The 16,850-nt window shown below is 36.3% G+C and overlaps 1 protein-coding gene across 2 annotated transcripts in view; it reads right to left on the bottom strand.

The window, feature by feature from the left end:
- The window catches only part of ankrd11 (ankyrin repeat domain 11), a 124,018-nt gene that overhangs the window by 84,473 nt on the left and 22,695 nt on the right, over positions 1–16,850 (bottom strand). For both annotated transcript variants that reach the window (XM_008405125.3, XM_008405127.2), the window contains exon 2: positions 5,042–5,157. The gene's annotated coding sequence lies outside the window, so the exon portion shown is untranslated. The remainder of the gene's footprint in view (positions 1–5,041; positions 5,158–16,850) is intronic.

Raw genomic sequence — 16,850 nt, 5'->3', positions numbered from 1 at the left:
TAGAGGGGAGCGGATGATTACCTGATTTGCATATTTACTGTGAACAGGCATAACAAGCGGTGTTACTCCAATTAATGCGGTTACATAAATTGTGTTCTTTTTTTCATTTCAAGATAAAAAAAGGTAACAAAGGAGTATAAATCATATTGACAAGCCTAAAAGGAAATAAGACTCAAGCTACATCACATTGAGATGCGTCGTTTCAGATTAGTTTTACAGCGATGCAGCATGGAAACTAATAGGACTATTTTATAATCTCAAACCCATTTTTTCCAAACACAAGCTTCTAGCTGAAGGGGTTCAAAGAACACCAACATTTCAAGCAGTTATGGGCCTACATTGTTCAAACATCAATAGCTACCATTTACAAGATTGTCCTTTGCCATGTATTTTAGGTACCAGACACCACCTACCAATCAATCATTCTCCATCAGCAAAAAAGGGGAAAATAATTATCTAGTAATACTTAAATGTGCATCATGTATATTTTTTTAATACAACACTTTGATCAAAAACCCATGCACTGGTAAGACAAAAATATATAAGAATACAAAAATGTGTTGGTATTTAGTTGTCTTATGTTTCCGAACAAATGATCTTAACTGATTAAGATCATTTTCTGTCACAGATAGTGAATCACTTCAGATAAGTTATTTGACAATGCCAAGTAACTGTGGTATTCCATTTCAATTATGTGCATAGTGGCATTACACAAGATATAAATGCCTCATATCAAAACCAATTAAATATGTTTGATATTTATTAGCAGCACAGCACCATAGTCAGGGAAACATTTGCTCTTTTTTTTAATTAAGAGATTTTGTAATATTATCATGTTAAAGTGATACTGCAGTCGATTTATGTGTACTCCCAACACCGGACATTGATTTTTATAGTATCAAATGTGTTTATGTAAATAAAAAAAAAGGTGGCATTCAAACACAGTATTATGGTTATGACAAACTTCTTCATACAAAATACACTTTTAGGATAACACGACCAAATAAAATGCAGTTTATGTAGCTACATTAAATGAATGTGACAATGAAAATCAGAGAAATACTTCAGATCGCCAGATCAAAAGGCCATGGCTAAACGGCTTTAAGGTTTCATCCTACTCCAGAAATTACTATCTGTATTTAGGTAACATTTAAGCATAGTTAATTACAATATAATGTTGCAGTTAAGTGTTTGCTATAATTCAGTTATCTTGCTCACTAAATGTCGCCCTTGGTACCAGAGGGAACCGTGTCAACAATTGAAGCAAACTTTTAACTGGTGATCTGTGGCAACTTTTTCCATCAAGGATTCACAGCCTTGTTTGTTGAGTGAGAACTCATGGAGCTGCAGTGAGTGCTTTCATCCAATGAACCTTACAGAAACTGCAACTATGCAACAATCAAATTCTAAGGCAAAGATTCAAGCTTTGTTGGGACCCCAACTCCCATAACAGAGCTAAACTCCCAGGTAGAAAGAGCAAGCTCTACTCTATGAGAATGATGAGATAAAAGAAAAAAAGAGGAGAAGCAGCAGCCAACAGGGGAATTCTTTCTCACACTGTCTTACAGGCTGTCAACCTTGAGAAATTCAACACAGAATTAACTTGTAGCCTCTGTGCAATCACTGGACATACTGAAATCCAAACCCTTGGCAGGCAATAAAGCCAAGTGCTGCATTTCCTTGCAACCCATTTCATTGAAATTGTATGACCAACAGTAGACCTGAAATTCCCCTGCCTAAGATGTAAGCTCCCTGCCATTCAACTGGCTATTAGCGTATTCCTCCACACTCCGAGCCACAGAGGCTCGCCTGTTCCCCGCAAACAGACTGCTTCTATAAAACATCAGTATGCAGTCTGCCTCTAAGGGAAGGGGGAGGAGCAGCACAGGGGAAGGAAAAAGGGAAGGTTGGGAAAACAAAGCTTTTATGGTCGTCGCTCCAGCCAGGCCAGGCAGAGCCGCAGTAGCGGGGGCGAGTTATGTAATGTGACTGGCAGGCCCCACTTTTCCCAGTTCAGATCTGCTGCTCACACTAATCCCTCCTGAGGAACAAGCCCTGCTTTGGAAGAAAAGGAGGAGATAGAAGAGGAGTTGTGAGGAAAAGCAGTAGAGGTCTGAGATTACAAGAATGTTAGCCTTTCATCTGCACCAAATCGAACTCACCGACATCTACCCTCTGAGCTTCACTGCTGAAAGATTACAGTCAAAATAAAAGCAAAACCACTAATGATTGGCCACGGTGCACAGTTGCTAGTTCTGTGCAAACAGTCTACATGCAAAAAACTGAAGCAATATATATTCACACTATGTGAAGCAGGTAAAAAGATTTAATACTAGGGATGCAGCGATATGAAAATATGCGCTTATACCGATATTAACAATGTAGTTGTGACTAATAAACGAGATTCAGTATATCTCCCCATTCTTTTGAAACCCTGAAAAAAATCACCACCCCTCCACTTGCAGAAACACAAACACAAACAACAACAAATGGATACATACATAAGCTATTAATATCTACCCAATTTTACTTATCGGACAGATACTGTTATTTAAATAGTTTTTTATTAAAATCAGCCGATAATGATGTTAACGCCAATATATAATCCGTCCCAAAATAATACCTCACATCACTGATTCCAATATTATTTTGCTGACACATGCATCCATACAGCTGCATTTGCCAAACAGCTCTGATGGCAACTCTTTACAGGAAGCTATAAATCACTTCACATTAATGCTTCCTTTAGTCAAATTATAAAATGATTTTTAGGTAGATTCTAAAGACAAGATTTCTAACCCATCTGTAGAAATCTGAGTGCAAAGAGAGTTATCAGCACTGAGCAGCATTCAGTTCTGATGTTGGAAATTGGATTCTTTCAGGTGATCCTTCTTCATAAATATTAACATCTTTTTGATGTCACTTATTCAGATGTATATGAAGCTGGAACACTAGCCCTGTCTTGGCACGTTTAGTAATCTCTTCCAAACTATGGCTTCAAAATCTTGCTGTAAAAACAGGCCACTATTAGAGCTACCATAGGACCAGACTCTGTGAAGCACACACTACCACACACTTCACGCATACTTTCAAACTCAGCTTATTAACTCCCTCCTTTGCTAGCTAAGACGTATTAAAGCAGAGGATCATTTCAAGCCTCCCCTTCCTGCACCTAAAATCAACATGAAAACATCTCATCTTAGACCTAGCCAGAAACTTAGTAAATAAAAATCTGTGCTCAGTAAAATTGGTCCTTTTTAAAGATCAACTAAACTTTTCAATGATGCCTAATAAATTGAGTTTTTTATCCTTGCCATTTAAGATTGTTTCTTACACATAAAAAAATAAATCCTAATGACAACTGTTAACCATTGCAACAGTCCAAACTTTCAAAATAATAAAAAAACACATCAGTCTGACTAACGGTGAACTGCATGTTAGGAATTCAAGATAGAAAGGGTCTGTTGTGATAAAATTCAGGTGAGCAGCATGTGGAGAGCGTTGGCTGTGACTGGGTAAATCAGAACAAAGACAACGAAACAAGTGATCACCAGCAACCTCAGTCAGTTCTGTCAAACCATGAGACCAGGTTGGGGATTTAAAGCAGTTAAAAATAAAACTTGGATTCTGATTTACTGAGCTGCTTGCCTGGAAAGCATGTGACTGGCATCACATGAGGTATGGAAGGAGGAGAGTGGCAGAGGGTTTGGTGTGAGTGTGACTGAGTGCATGTGCAATGTGAGGGTGTTTATCCAGCCCCCAATGCACACACGCAACATGTATCCAGACTGTTGGCACTAAAATAAGCTTTGTGATTAGTTTTCCTGGTTTCCACTGATAGAAGGAAGATCTAGACAACTCTTAGAGGTGAACAGAAACAGCTCTTGCAGCTGCAGAGCCACAAAGGCATAAGAGGGCCAGATGGAAGGAGACTAATAGATTAAGGGGGAATGAGAAGAAAATTTAATTTATACAAAGGTAAGGAAAAGGTCAAAACACTAGCTGATGGTGTAAATAGCCATTACTGAGAAACAAATATTAAATAAGACAAATTTGACAGTTTCTAATTTTGCTTTTGTAATCAGATGTTAATATGCCATTCAAGATGTATTTTTAATGAAGATTGGTTGATTCTTACAACAATCTCATGGTGTCAAATTTATGAATTGTATTTATTTTACCTTCCTCTTTAAATGTGCCTGACATCTCTCCATATTGCATCTGCCTTCTATTCTCACTAATATCTCAACAACTATATCAGTAGAGATGTGATAACACTAAATGTGACTAAATTTACCCTAACTTTGCTTATGCCGTGTTAATATTCTTTGACATAGACATGGTTTACAGTTATTCCACCCAAAACTACAACTTTATATGGGATTTCTGCTACAGTCACACAACCAACAGGAAGCCATATTTGTGCGTGCTGCCATGTATGTGTGAAATAGAGACTGGGGGATTCACAGGACTTCTGTTGGACACATGCTAGTTGTGCATTACAGAGGCTGTGACCTACTTTTTATAGACAAGCACACACACAGCCTCTGACAAAAGGACAGAAAAGCAGAGGTTAGGCACGCACTAAGCCTCATTTTTAATACATGCATTCCAGTGGATACAGCTCAATACTACTGTGCTTTCAGCCTGCCTGCTGGTACAGGCTTCTCATCTCTTGCATGTCTAACAATACACGGTAAAGGCAGGTACCGTCTCTGAAAAGCTTTCCATGTACTTTTAACAGTGAAAACACAAACTAATATTTAAATAATAAAGCATATCTCACCTGAATAATGTTCACTTATCACAGAACTATAGGTTTGGAAATAAGTCAAGACACAAGGTTTCTGGATGCACATCATAAATAATTGCCCATACATGATGCAACACAATCCATATTCTGAAGGAAAAATATCAAAAAAAGCCAAAAAGAATAAACTTAAATAGGTGCTTACTAAAAATGCCTCGACAGAAACAGCCTTAGAAAAGGAGCAGAAACAGGCTTGATGTGAAATTCTCTAAAAGATATTTTTGAACCTACCGATTCCATGGCTGTGGGAGAATGTCAGTGGGCTAAAATCCAACAAGGAAAAAAAAAAACAAAAAAAAAAAAAAAAAAAAAAAAAAAACACCTGCTGCTGTAGCGTCCCCACAATCCTGAAAAACAAGACAAAAAATAGCATTAATTCCTGAAACAACACAAACAGTCGCACATTCTTTGCCATAAATGTGTCTGCATGTGGATACAAAAGGGTCATGTTTCTCCCTCCAGGATCAGTAATTGCGCAGTTTTCTGGCACAGTGAAAATGGACAAAAACATAAATGTGAAGTTGGGAACTGTAAAGCTATACAACTATGCAGAATCACAAACCTCAATAGTGGTCCTTTCTATAAATCATATAGTCTGAGCAACCATCTAGTCTCCCCAAGAGTAGATGGCTGCTCTACCATGGGGAGGGGCAGATTAACTATTCATTGATATTTATGGTCTGAGTTTTAAATGTTGAGGCTTAACTGATTCATGGTCTTTGTGGCCAATTGTGACTAAATTACAAGTGACAAACTGACGCGGATTCAGAAAAACATTAAAGGGGGAACAGTATTGGGAGTCTAGTTTCACTTTACAATCGTTTTCAAAAAAATGTGTCCACAGCCAACCAGGCTTCTGTGGGTAGAAAAATGCTGCAAAGTTATGGTGGCAACATTTGGAAGGGTTTAGGGCTTCAAAAGCACTAAAATCTTCTGTCACATAATATGTATGGGTTCTTTTAATAAGTTTCAATAAGAAGAGCCGTTGTGACCAGAGTTGTCTCCCACTGTCTGGAGTATAAAAGTAATACCATTCTGCCTCGCTCAGCACTTATTGCTACACACTGCTATTGAGCTGGCTTATAAAAACTGTATATTCAGCTCTCTGAAAATACTTTTTGTAGCACAGATCACATCAGTCACTCTTAAGATTACAATTGGTAAACTGCAAGCTGCATGCCTGTTTGTTGACTGACAGCAGAGTCCACTTGAGCAGACAGCCTAACTAATGAAACAGCTAATACCAGCTTTGACCTCTTGGTACACACATTTCATGTTTAGTTTACTTTATTTAACAGGGACGATGTACAAAAAAAATCAGGTAAAGCCCAAAAACATTGAACTAAAAAAATTCAACTGATTATAATGTTTAGCAAGAAACATTGACAGAATTTTAAGTTTAAAAAAATAATCAATCAAGCCCACCAATAACCTTTGGTTTTATTAATGCCATTACATAAAAATTACCAGAACATTTCCTAAACACGGCAAAAACATGTTTCAAGGTAAAAAAAGGAAATGACAAACTTTGATTGCAACCAAATGATTTCTAACCTGATCTGAGCATATCCAACCAAAACAAAACTATTATAACTAATATGGATTTTAGTTGTTAGTCTCCACAGTCCTGTCGTCTACATGTTGAAAAAGCCACACAATGTTATCCAATATTAGTATTGAATGGTGTTATACTTTAACCCTAAATATATCGTAGTTTGGCAAATACATAAATGTGATGTGAAAAACAATACACACTCATTAATTTGCATTACACAAAAACAGATTTATCACCTGGTCATATTGCTACAATTGGTAAAAGACTCACTTGATGACATTTTATTCCTTCAGAAAAAAAAAAAAAAATCATACGTTTGATAATCCAAAAAGCAATAATAATAAAAAGCATACATAGCAATGGCATAAAAATTAGATTGAGGTAAAAATTTAATACGAGGCCAGCCTCAGTTTTTACCTATTCATCCTTGTCACAGGTGCAAGTAGTAAAAAAAGTTTGTTTTTTTTTAACTTCAGTACAGCAGGTGGTACATGCAATGTAATCCAATCATTTGAGGGAACCAGATAAGGCCCTAAAGAAACAGCAAGGTTCGATTGCAGAATGATAAGCAACATCTACGAGCTAAAGAGATGCCACTGTGCGGACTTCACTTCAATCTGTTAAATTTACGCATTCCCTCCAGTTTCTCTTAAATTCCACACAATGTACAAAATAATGGAATCCATCATAACAGTGTGCCAGTCTTATGCCAGACACAATATCCGAAGCCTGATGAAAATGATCTTTTTAATTGCATCTTCATCATTAAATTAGGTTTAAATTAGGTTAGTGAACTTCTGAATCTGCAAAGCACTGCTGTAGGGAATCAACAGTTTATAGTAAATCATCTAAACATGTTTCAGATATCTGAAACAACATATTACACAGATGTAAAAAATGAGTAATGCACAATATGAATGAGCAAGCAAAACCGACATGGGTTACCAATTTTTAAAATCTGCATTTTCAGCTAAACCCAAATGCTGCTCCTGTAAACTTGATCACATCAATCACAACAGTTTGTCTCTGAATCCAAAAGGAAAGTCAACAAAACGTTCAATTTAGTGATAAAGTGTCTCCTGTCTGTACCAGCACTGCCAAGTGGGCATGTGAAATAGTTTGTAAGGCTAAATTAATTCAGATTTTTCATGCTACGGCTTTCTTTTGCTGCAGGACACACTGGAAATTTAAACGGATTTGGTTTTTCCCCAAAACAAACCAAAATGTGAGGCCAGTCTCGTGGACAAAATATTGCAAAAATAAAAGAACAGGATGTCTAAAAGGTGTGTATTTCCAGGCACAGAGTGATTTTATTCAGCAATCAAGTAATTATGTTACCTTCAGTTATGAAAATGCTGCATGAAACAAAAACAACTTAAAAGAAATTTGACTTTGCATCATAGCCAAATTGGTCTCAGTCTCTTTAAGAACCTACCACCGTTTCCAACACTCCCTCTTCAGCACACAATGCTTATTTAATCTATAGTACCTGGAACACATACCTTCAGACTTTCATGACTTTTAATAAAAGTCATGTTAAAAACATACTGTCTGGACACAACCAGAAAGTACTACCTCCCTGACAATTTGATTGGCCACGCTTCCTGCATGAAAATGACCTGGGCAAAAAAAGTCCCAGAAAATGGCTCTGGCTTTTTAAAAAGTTCCCACAATAAAAATCCACCTTACTTCTTTTAAAATAAGAAAACCAATCTGTTCTTGTCACCGAACCAACTGGTTTCCTGTATTTAATGTTCTGGCTCATAGAGTTCACAAAATGCTAAAGGAACATTGCTACAATGTTATTGCTGTATATATATATATATATAAATGACTAAATTACCCTAAATTGAACAAGCACTTTTATACTCAATGTTAAAATAATTTTGAACAAATGTAGTACAATTTTAAAACTTGAACCTCTTATGATCTTAAAAGAGAACATGTTAATACTTCTCAACTAGAATACAGTCAAGTTAAATTGAAAGGCTATCATTATTATTAATACTGCAAGTGACTTTTGATAATCAATAAATACTATAAAGTCACGACATCATAAAAATAAATTTAGAACTCAGTGAAATATTGTGGCCCTTCCCCCTAATGCCCTCTGCAGCTATACAACGAGAACAGGGCTTTAATCAGGATTTAGGCAGGACGACATGTGAGGATCTTTAACAGAGGCCCAGTGTTGGGCTGACATTCCAGTAATTATGGTTAACACCCCCTCCACCGTGGTCTGAACCCGCATTTGTTTCATCTATCTGGATTTAAGGCACCACAGAGGGATTTAAGACCACTAGCAAGTAGAATCTAGTTGTCAGATTTAGCACAGGAAGGGTGGCAGGTGGGACTGCAACAGGATTAAGGCCAGACCTCTTTGGGATGGCTTTGAGGAGTAATGATGATGATGATAGCAAGATGCGCTTTTGTGTTTGTACTTTAGCGAATCCTAGGGGGAGTTCCCCTGTGGGAATAAGAGTACTAATCTGTTGAAAGAATCAAGGTACAGAGAAAGAAAACAATTCCTCATAATTACAAAGTAAATGGCCAACAACATTTAACTAAACACATTCATTAGCGGAAAGTGTTAGGCATTAAAAGGTTATAATAATCTGTCTCCATAATAATGAATGCAATCTTTACATCTCTCTAAATTAATACAGTGGAATCTGTAAATATGAACATGTTTCATTACAAACTTCTTGAAAAACTAATAGTGCATGCCCTAGTTGCAAATTTTCTAGGAGTGCACCAATGTGAAAATGTGGACCATCAGATGACTGAACAATACTACATTACCCTCCCTCCACCTTCAGAATAAAAAGCAAAAGTAAAGAATTAAATATTGGTTATTAATACTGGCTCAGTTTTATCTATCAGACCAATACTGATGCACCAAAGAAATTACTAATATTGGCCAATACCGATGTCTGCGCAGATATATCGTGCATCAGTAACAAATTTCCCAGAAAATAAATATATAGAAAATCATTGGCAGAGTGCAATTCTTAGGATAAGCCGGTAAAGTGACCGCCTCTGTGCAAACGGCTGATAGAATGGCTACTCACTTCCAGAGCCATCAAAGAGAGAGCAATGTTCAACAAAGTGCCAACCAAACAAGGCTGTCTCATTATTATACACAACAACAATGTAATGGTGTTTTATCTAACATTAATCAAGTACCTTTAAACTGATGGCTTTTTAATTACAACCCAGGCAGTGACATTATTTCTGACAGTCTACCAGTTAGTTTGTATGGAACGCCCAAAAGCCTAAATTTGTGGTTGTTGTGTAGAGAACACACAATGGTGTCCTCTGTATTAGTTCAAAAATTTTAATGAAATACATTTTTTGTTCATACTACTAAATAAGTGCGACCAGAGTTGGTTAGACTTGGATGTGACCTGTTTACGACCCCAAAGCAACCCGAGTGCAGAAGCATGCAGGCATCACACAGCAGCGCACCCTTTAGGGAAGTAATAATGGATGTCTACATATCAGTTTTTAGGTTGCAGAGTAATTGGAGACGGCAGTATTTTCTCAAAATTATAAGAAAAAAAAAGGGTCGGCACAAGATTTAGCCAGTGTTTACATCCGTATTTAAAACACCTGGCTCTCTCTGGTGCAGAATTGTGATGCATGTCTCACGTCAATGATGTAGAAGTCGGATAAAATGTGACATGACTGTTCAGACTGCAAACAGTTTGAACATCATTGGATACATATTAAACTTAGTACCACATACTGTACTTTCTAGGGTTGTGTAGTAATATCGATTTTGCGATATATATCGATATTTTCTTTCCTAGAAAAAAGTCGATATTCATCCGCAAATATTGTAACATCCAACTGTCACCTTGCTCACTCACTGCTTGCTTCGCCGGGAGAGTGATTAGGTCATCAGGCTTAGAGTGATTCCTTCAGATGTTAAGTGTCAAGGTTAAAAAGGTATCAAACTATTCAGAGCAGGGTACTTGGTGCACTTTATTTACTTTACAAATGCATGTGAGCTACAGTTTGTACTGTTTCAATTAAAAGAAATATGTTTTCTCACCACTTCTTTGATTCATTTTGTCCAGCTGTTGACTTTAAGTCTGTGTCCATGTCCAACCAGAGCCAGGTAATGTGTAGTTGGTGCTTTTAATCAGTTTTCAGTTAAATTAATTCAATCCAACTCTACAACAGTCACAAAATGTCACCAAAATCACTCTGTCCCTCTAAAATCTTTCATAAAATTGCAAATGTGTATTGAATTGCATCGCTATATATATATATATATATATATATATATATATATATATATATATATATATTGTATCGCGAGCAGAATATTGTGTATCGTATCGTGAGATTATTGTATCACTACACCCCTAGTACTTTCTGGCACAAGTAGGATTTTTTGGGGAGTGAAAAGATCAAAATTGGGCTGTTCAGACTAGTATGAAAAAATCTGATATGGGCCGCATATGATCAAAGAAAATCAAGCTTGGTTCACATTTACCTGCTGTGTAAACGTAGCCGTAGTAAGTTATAGAGGAGGGTATTGCCCTTCCTCCCAAAAAACTTAAAACTGAAAAATCAATTTCTTTGTCTACTTCATTGCTGTAAAACAGGTGATTTTTCTCAGAGAAACCTTGTTCATAGTACTTACTATTTCATTATTATTTTAATATAGAGTGCTTCTAGCAATGTTCCACTGCGCTTTGCTGAATCATCTTTTGATTCATTGGCAGCATTTCTACTTTGGAACACATAGTCAGAAAATCTAGCGAACCATAAAAAAATTCCAGCTGGCTTTTCCTAGTGTATTTTTCTGCCTAAAGAAACGGGCATTTCATCTGATGAAGAAAAGAATAAAACCAAAGCAAAATAAAAGTGAAACTGGCCCCTGTGCAAGATTCAAGAAGTAAAATTATCCAGACATTACTAAGTTATAAAATGATTTAAACCCAAACACCGTTTCTACCATACCATTTACATGTCTTTAACCGAAAACTGAAAAAAGTAAATAAAATAAAAATAAATTGATGAAACAAGAAGCTCATCATAAATATACTGTTTAAAGCACTTTCAATATCTGGTAAGCTTCATCGAGCTGCTGTATTATATACGTTACGGGCAAATGTTAGGAATCTTATCGTTTATAACTTCAACAAAGCCCATGCCTCCAGCAAGCAACCGTTTCTCAACAGCCGGGTCTCCAGACTTTTTGTGCGAAGCAAAGTGTAGAACAAGAGGCAGGTTTCAACCAGGCTAGCTCTCCCCAAGTGCCTGCTCTCCCCGCAGCCTTTCAGCGGAAGACAGCAGAAAATATCAGATGAGAGATGATCAAATTCAACTTTGCATAAAATATTCTAGAACTTCTCAAGTTCAAGTCAGAAATAGTTCTTTACAAAAGAAATGCCTAAACACAGCTAAATGTTCAGTTTGATATGTTTGTGAGCTGTTGAGCAATGTTAAAACATTGCACTAATTTTGATTTTCTTCCATTTAATCATTTTATAACTAACACATTTTAGTAAGTTTCCTAAATTGTACAATTCTACTTCAAATAACTTTGTTTATTAGATTGTTAATCATTTTCAAATCAATATTGACTTTATGAACAGTGATTACAAAAAACACTGTAAAACTACAAAGTTAAATGTGATGCAGTTAAAAATTTGGAAGCACCCATCTTTTGTGTGGCGCACCAGTGCAACTAGAGCAAAACGTTAGCAGCCTTTCTTCTCAGACCTCGAGACTAAGACAGGAATTTCTGGTTTGTAGAGATTGTCTTAAGCCTCTTGTATACTTCTGCAGCATACTTTAAAAAATAATACATCTCTGTCTAAAACTTCCCAAAACCTTTCAGCAAAAATGTGATCTGATGAAACCAAACCTGAACTTTAGTCACAGTTCCAAAAGGGATTTTTTTTTCCTTTTAGAAAAACATCCCAGTACATAACCAAAAGAAAACCATATCTAGGCCTGTTGCGATAAACGATAAATCAATTAATCGCACGATAAATTAAACCTATCAACCTGATTTTAATTATCGGCTTTATCGTCTCTTTCTGCCTTTTTTTCTTTCTCTTGATGACACCGAATGAAAAAAGGCTCAGCTCCGGTGATCTCCACTGACCCTACCTTCCTCATGTCCTTAGTGTAATGTCCAGCGCACACTACACAAGTTGTCGGCCAACTTTCAAAACCTGAGAGACGCACATTAGCCGACAGAAATCCTAGGTATAACGGTTCGATCGGGTTCGATCGTGCTCCAGCCACACAGCCATTATTTTGGACTTGCAGCCCAAAATAATGGCTGCAAGTCCAGTAACTAATTTTAATATCAGGTATTAATCAATGCTTTTCTAGTATCTACCTGTGATGCATGTGGCTAGAGTAGCAATTTATCTCCAACTCCTCCCCTTCTCATTTCTTTGCACGAAATGTTGAATAAATATTAATGTTGTCTCCACGTATCATCTCCAATGTCCGCTGGACTTCGGGTTGTGCCGTGTCAGCTGTTTGGGATTCCCCTCGTAATTTCCCCTCAGAAAGCACGGAGGTAAATCTGCGCTTTCTGATTGGCTACCTGTCACTTCAGCAGGCTGCGTTAAGCTCCCTGTCGGGGAAAACCCCTGATTTAGATCGGTGGCCACAACGATCTACCGTAACACACCACACACTGCAGGATGATTGGTTACAAAATCGCAAGTGACAATCTTGGATCGGCCAGCGATCTAAGATTGTTGTAATGAAGAAATGGGGGCAAAAAATCGTGTGGTATGAACTATTGCATTAGGTAGTCGGATGTGCCCATCTTCTCTCTTTAAATCTAGTGATTCCTGACGGGCAATATAGTATACAGACATCATAATCTGCACTCTTTTGGTTGAATGCAGTATTTATTTCCACTTTGTCTTTATGTTGTTTAGTTTTTATTCAAGTACATTTTTTTGTTAATGGAGACTGAGAATCCATTTAATTTTGTTTTTGGTTGTTTTGTTTATTTAGTTTAGCAGTTCCAGTGCTATGTGTTCTTTTGAAAATAAAGTGTATATATCTAAGGCAGGAAATGGCATGCATTATTAGTCATTTCCATTTTCAGTTTCAAAAGGTCTTGAAATAATATTATCGTTTATCGCAACAATTTTTTAGACAATTAATCGCTCAGCAAAATTTGTCATCGTGACAGGCCTAACCATATCCACAGTGAAATATGGTGTTCTTCGCAACAAACAGAACTTTTTGTCAAAGTCAGTGAGATCAAATTTTTCCAAATACCAGTCAGTGTTAATCCAAAATCTTTAGGTGTCTGCCAGAACGTTGGGAGATGAAAAGAGGTTTTCATGGTAAGAATAAATCTAAATCAATTCAGGTACAGCTTTTGAAATGCATTAGTCAGAGATCAAAACTAAACTTAGTAGAAAACCTGGGGAGTCTCCTGGAAAAGGGATGTGGAAATAATGTGTCTTCACAATCTGAAAGATTTGGAAAAGTTCTGAACAGTGGGTAAATACAACAAAGTCTGGATTTGACATGTTAACGGACTCCTAAAGAAGACTGAATACTGGCATGCAACTTAAAATATGATTTAGCAAAGTAAAGCTTTAAGTTTGCTTTTCAGGTAAATAAATAACATTAACAATGAAAATTTAATTAAAATTAACTATTCCATCAAAAATATTTTACAAAACAAAAACCTTGCATTTTATTAGGTATTGCTTTTTATTTCCACTGTGTTTACACTTAAAGTAAAGCAGTAATTACCAATGCCTCTCTGTTTAGATAGTTTTATTCTTATGGCAAAATACTAAAACTTAGTTCAATCCATTTAAAAAAAACTTCTTCATTTAACTCCTCAAAATTTTAGAGTGTACAAACAGACATTCAAAACTGAGGGGGAAAAAATTCCTTGTCATGTGAACAGGGGAAAAAAACCTATGGGACACCATAGGGAGGGAGGGAGGCAGGAATCGAGATGCTATGGATAACATAAACCAATCATCAAGACCCAGAAATAAACACATGGGGGAAATGGCAAAAACTTGTTGTAAATTACAAATAAGCCTGTTCGGCTACATCTCTTTAGCTTGTAGATGTTGCTTAGCATCCTGTTCCATACACACAAGCATCGACTTCCCAAACTTTTACTATGGAAAAAATATGTCTGCCTATGTCTGTACAGTTAAACCCAAACTTATTTATAACCTTTGGGAAAATTAGATGTAAAAATAAACTTAAAGCCAGTCAAATAAGTAGCACATTTCTCAGAAGATCATAAAACAATGTAAACGACAAAACAATTTAAAAGAAATAGTTTTTATTTATATTTAATTAAACAAATGGAATGGCAAAAAACGTATAGCTTTTTAAATAACTCCTGCAAAAATCATATTCATCATTGAATATCCTCAGTCTAGTTCCCTTCACAGATCATCAGATCAAGAGTAGGACTCAAAACATCAATAGTGGTTCCAATCAAAAAAGTATTTGGTTATAATTAAAAGATTACGCAAAATTTAAATACAGTATTGGTACTATAGATATCAATGAGCTTATGCATAACTGCATCTTTTTATATATATATATATATATATATATATATATATATATATATATATACACACACATACATACATACACATACATACATACACATACATAATACCAAGCAAAGTAGGAATGAAAAGACATCCACAGAGTTTGTTTCTTTTTACAGGCTACAAATAACTAGATTCCAGGTTTAACCGTTCAAATGCCAGTAAGAAATAAATTCAAGAAAAAGACGCAAACACAAACTGTCCAAGTAATCCATGACAGACAAAAACAAAACCAACTCTGCACTTATGAAAAGGTGACAGTACTAGTCGCCCAACATACCAGGGTGTCTGAAAACGATTAATGGAAGCATAAATATTAACTAAATACACCAAATATTAGCAAATATTACTATATGTCACCACTGAATATGTGACACTGTATATGTGAAATCTATCGATATCTACATTTTCAACATTTATCCATTTTAAAGTGACTTAAGAAAAAGCATGTTTGAAGAAGAGTGTCTTCAGCTACTGTTTACATGAGTCAAGGCCATCAAGACAAGGTAAAAGCAAAATAACCTCACTTGACGGGTCAAGGCACAACAATGTGGAAAGAGCAATCCCCTCATGTTTTATAACTGGTCCTTCAGAGTATGAGTAGATTTTAGTTTAAGGAACAGAGGGCTCCAGATAGAGTATGAGGCTTTAAAACTCCAGTGAAAAAGGAAGGAGCTTAAATGTGCAATGACATGAAAGCTAACCGATAATTAATGCAAAGACTTTATAACAATAGTGATGTTGGCAACATGTGTTCTGGTCAAAGACTTCTGCTGAAAGGTTTTGGACCATATGAAAGCCAAAAAGTGATTTGTGCAAGTGTGTGAAAAAGGCATTACAATAGCCTGAACAAAAAAAAAATAACAGCATTACCCATATTAAGTTCCTGTTCTGACACAAACTTTATTAGTCTGGAAATGTTTCCTCGATTATAATGTGTTTCAGACCAGTTATTTTGAGTGTCCTTCCAGGGAGATTGATGGTTAATAAAAAAGATCAATATGTATTAGGCTTTGCCTAAGTTCAGACGTCCAATCTGCTTCCTGATCAGAGTTGCCATGTCCCCTGGGGCAATACTTCCTCAGAGCTCAGTTAAGAAGAGTCATTTTTTAACACATTTGTAATTTCTCTCATGCACTAATGTAAATCACACAGTTTAAAGAATTTTAATGTTTTAAGAAGTTGTAGAGCTTCATAAAAGTGATGAGATATTAAATGTATTAATGATCTTTCCAATAGATAACATAGCAAAACAAAAGTTGCCTCAAAACAGAGCCTTGGTGTGCCCCACATTTTAGATCAGTAGATACATGACATGATGGGGTTTAAATGGACACTGAAGCTTCTGTTTGTAACATCAGATCTCAACCTCTCAAAATGTTCAACAGATTCCCAGCAAACTGTGAAGTCTGTTGAGTAAGATAGGAAGATTTCCATTTTCCTCAGTCTGGCTTAGATCTTAATCAGATAATGCTTATTTTGAGATGTGTGGGAATAAATAAAGTCTAATAATGTAAGATGACTTGTTTTTACTGCATACAAACATGTCAAGGCAACTGGGCAAAAAGTTTTTCACAACAGTCAACATCTTCACTGTATGACTAGCCCTTCGTGCAGACTTCAGACATCACAAAACTCCCACTGCATAAACAGTGTTATCTGAAGATCGGCTTCAATGAATGCAGGTGCTGTACATAGATGGTGTGGATGGAATATTATTCTTTGGCAAAGAAGTAGATGTGAGAACAAACAGATAACAGCCATTCATCGTGAGGTGCGATGACTGCTTCTAACAAATACATTTGGGACTTTACAGGACCACGTCCTATTGGATCCTTAAAAAAATTGCCAAAACAACAGTTAGTGTCTTGTCCACGAACAATTATTATGCATG

This window comes from Poecilia reticulata, chromosome 3 (assembly GCF_904066995.2).
Source record: "Poecilia reticulata chromosome 3, P_reticulata-male-v2, whole genome shotgun sequence".
In the NCBI taxonomy this organism is placed as follows: Eukaryota; Metazoa; Chordata; class Actinopteri; order Cyprinodontiformes; family Poeciliidae; genus Poecilia; species Poecilia reticulata.
The sequence above is the reverse complement of the archived record's forward strand: the minus strand, read 5'-3'. Positions and strand labels throughout refer to the sequence as shown.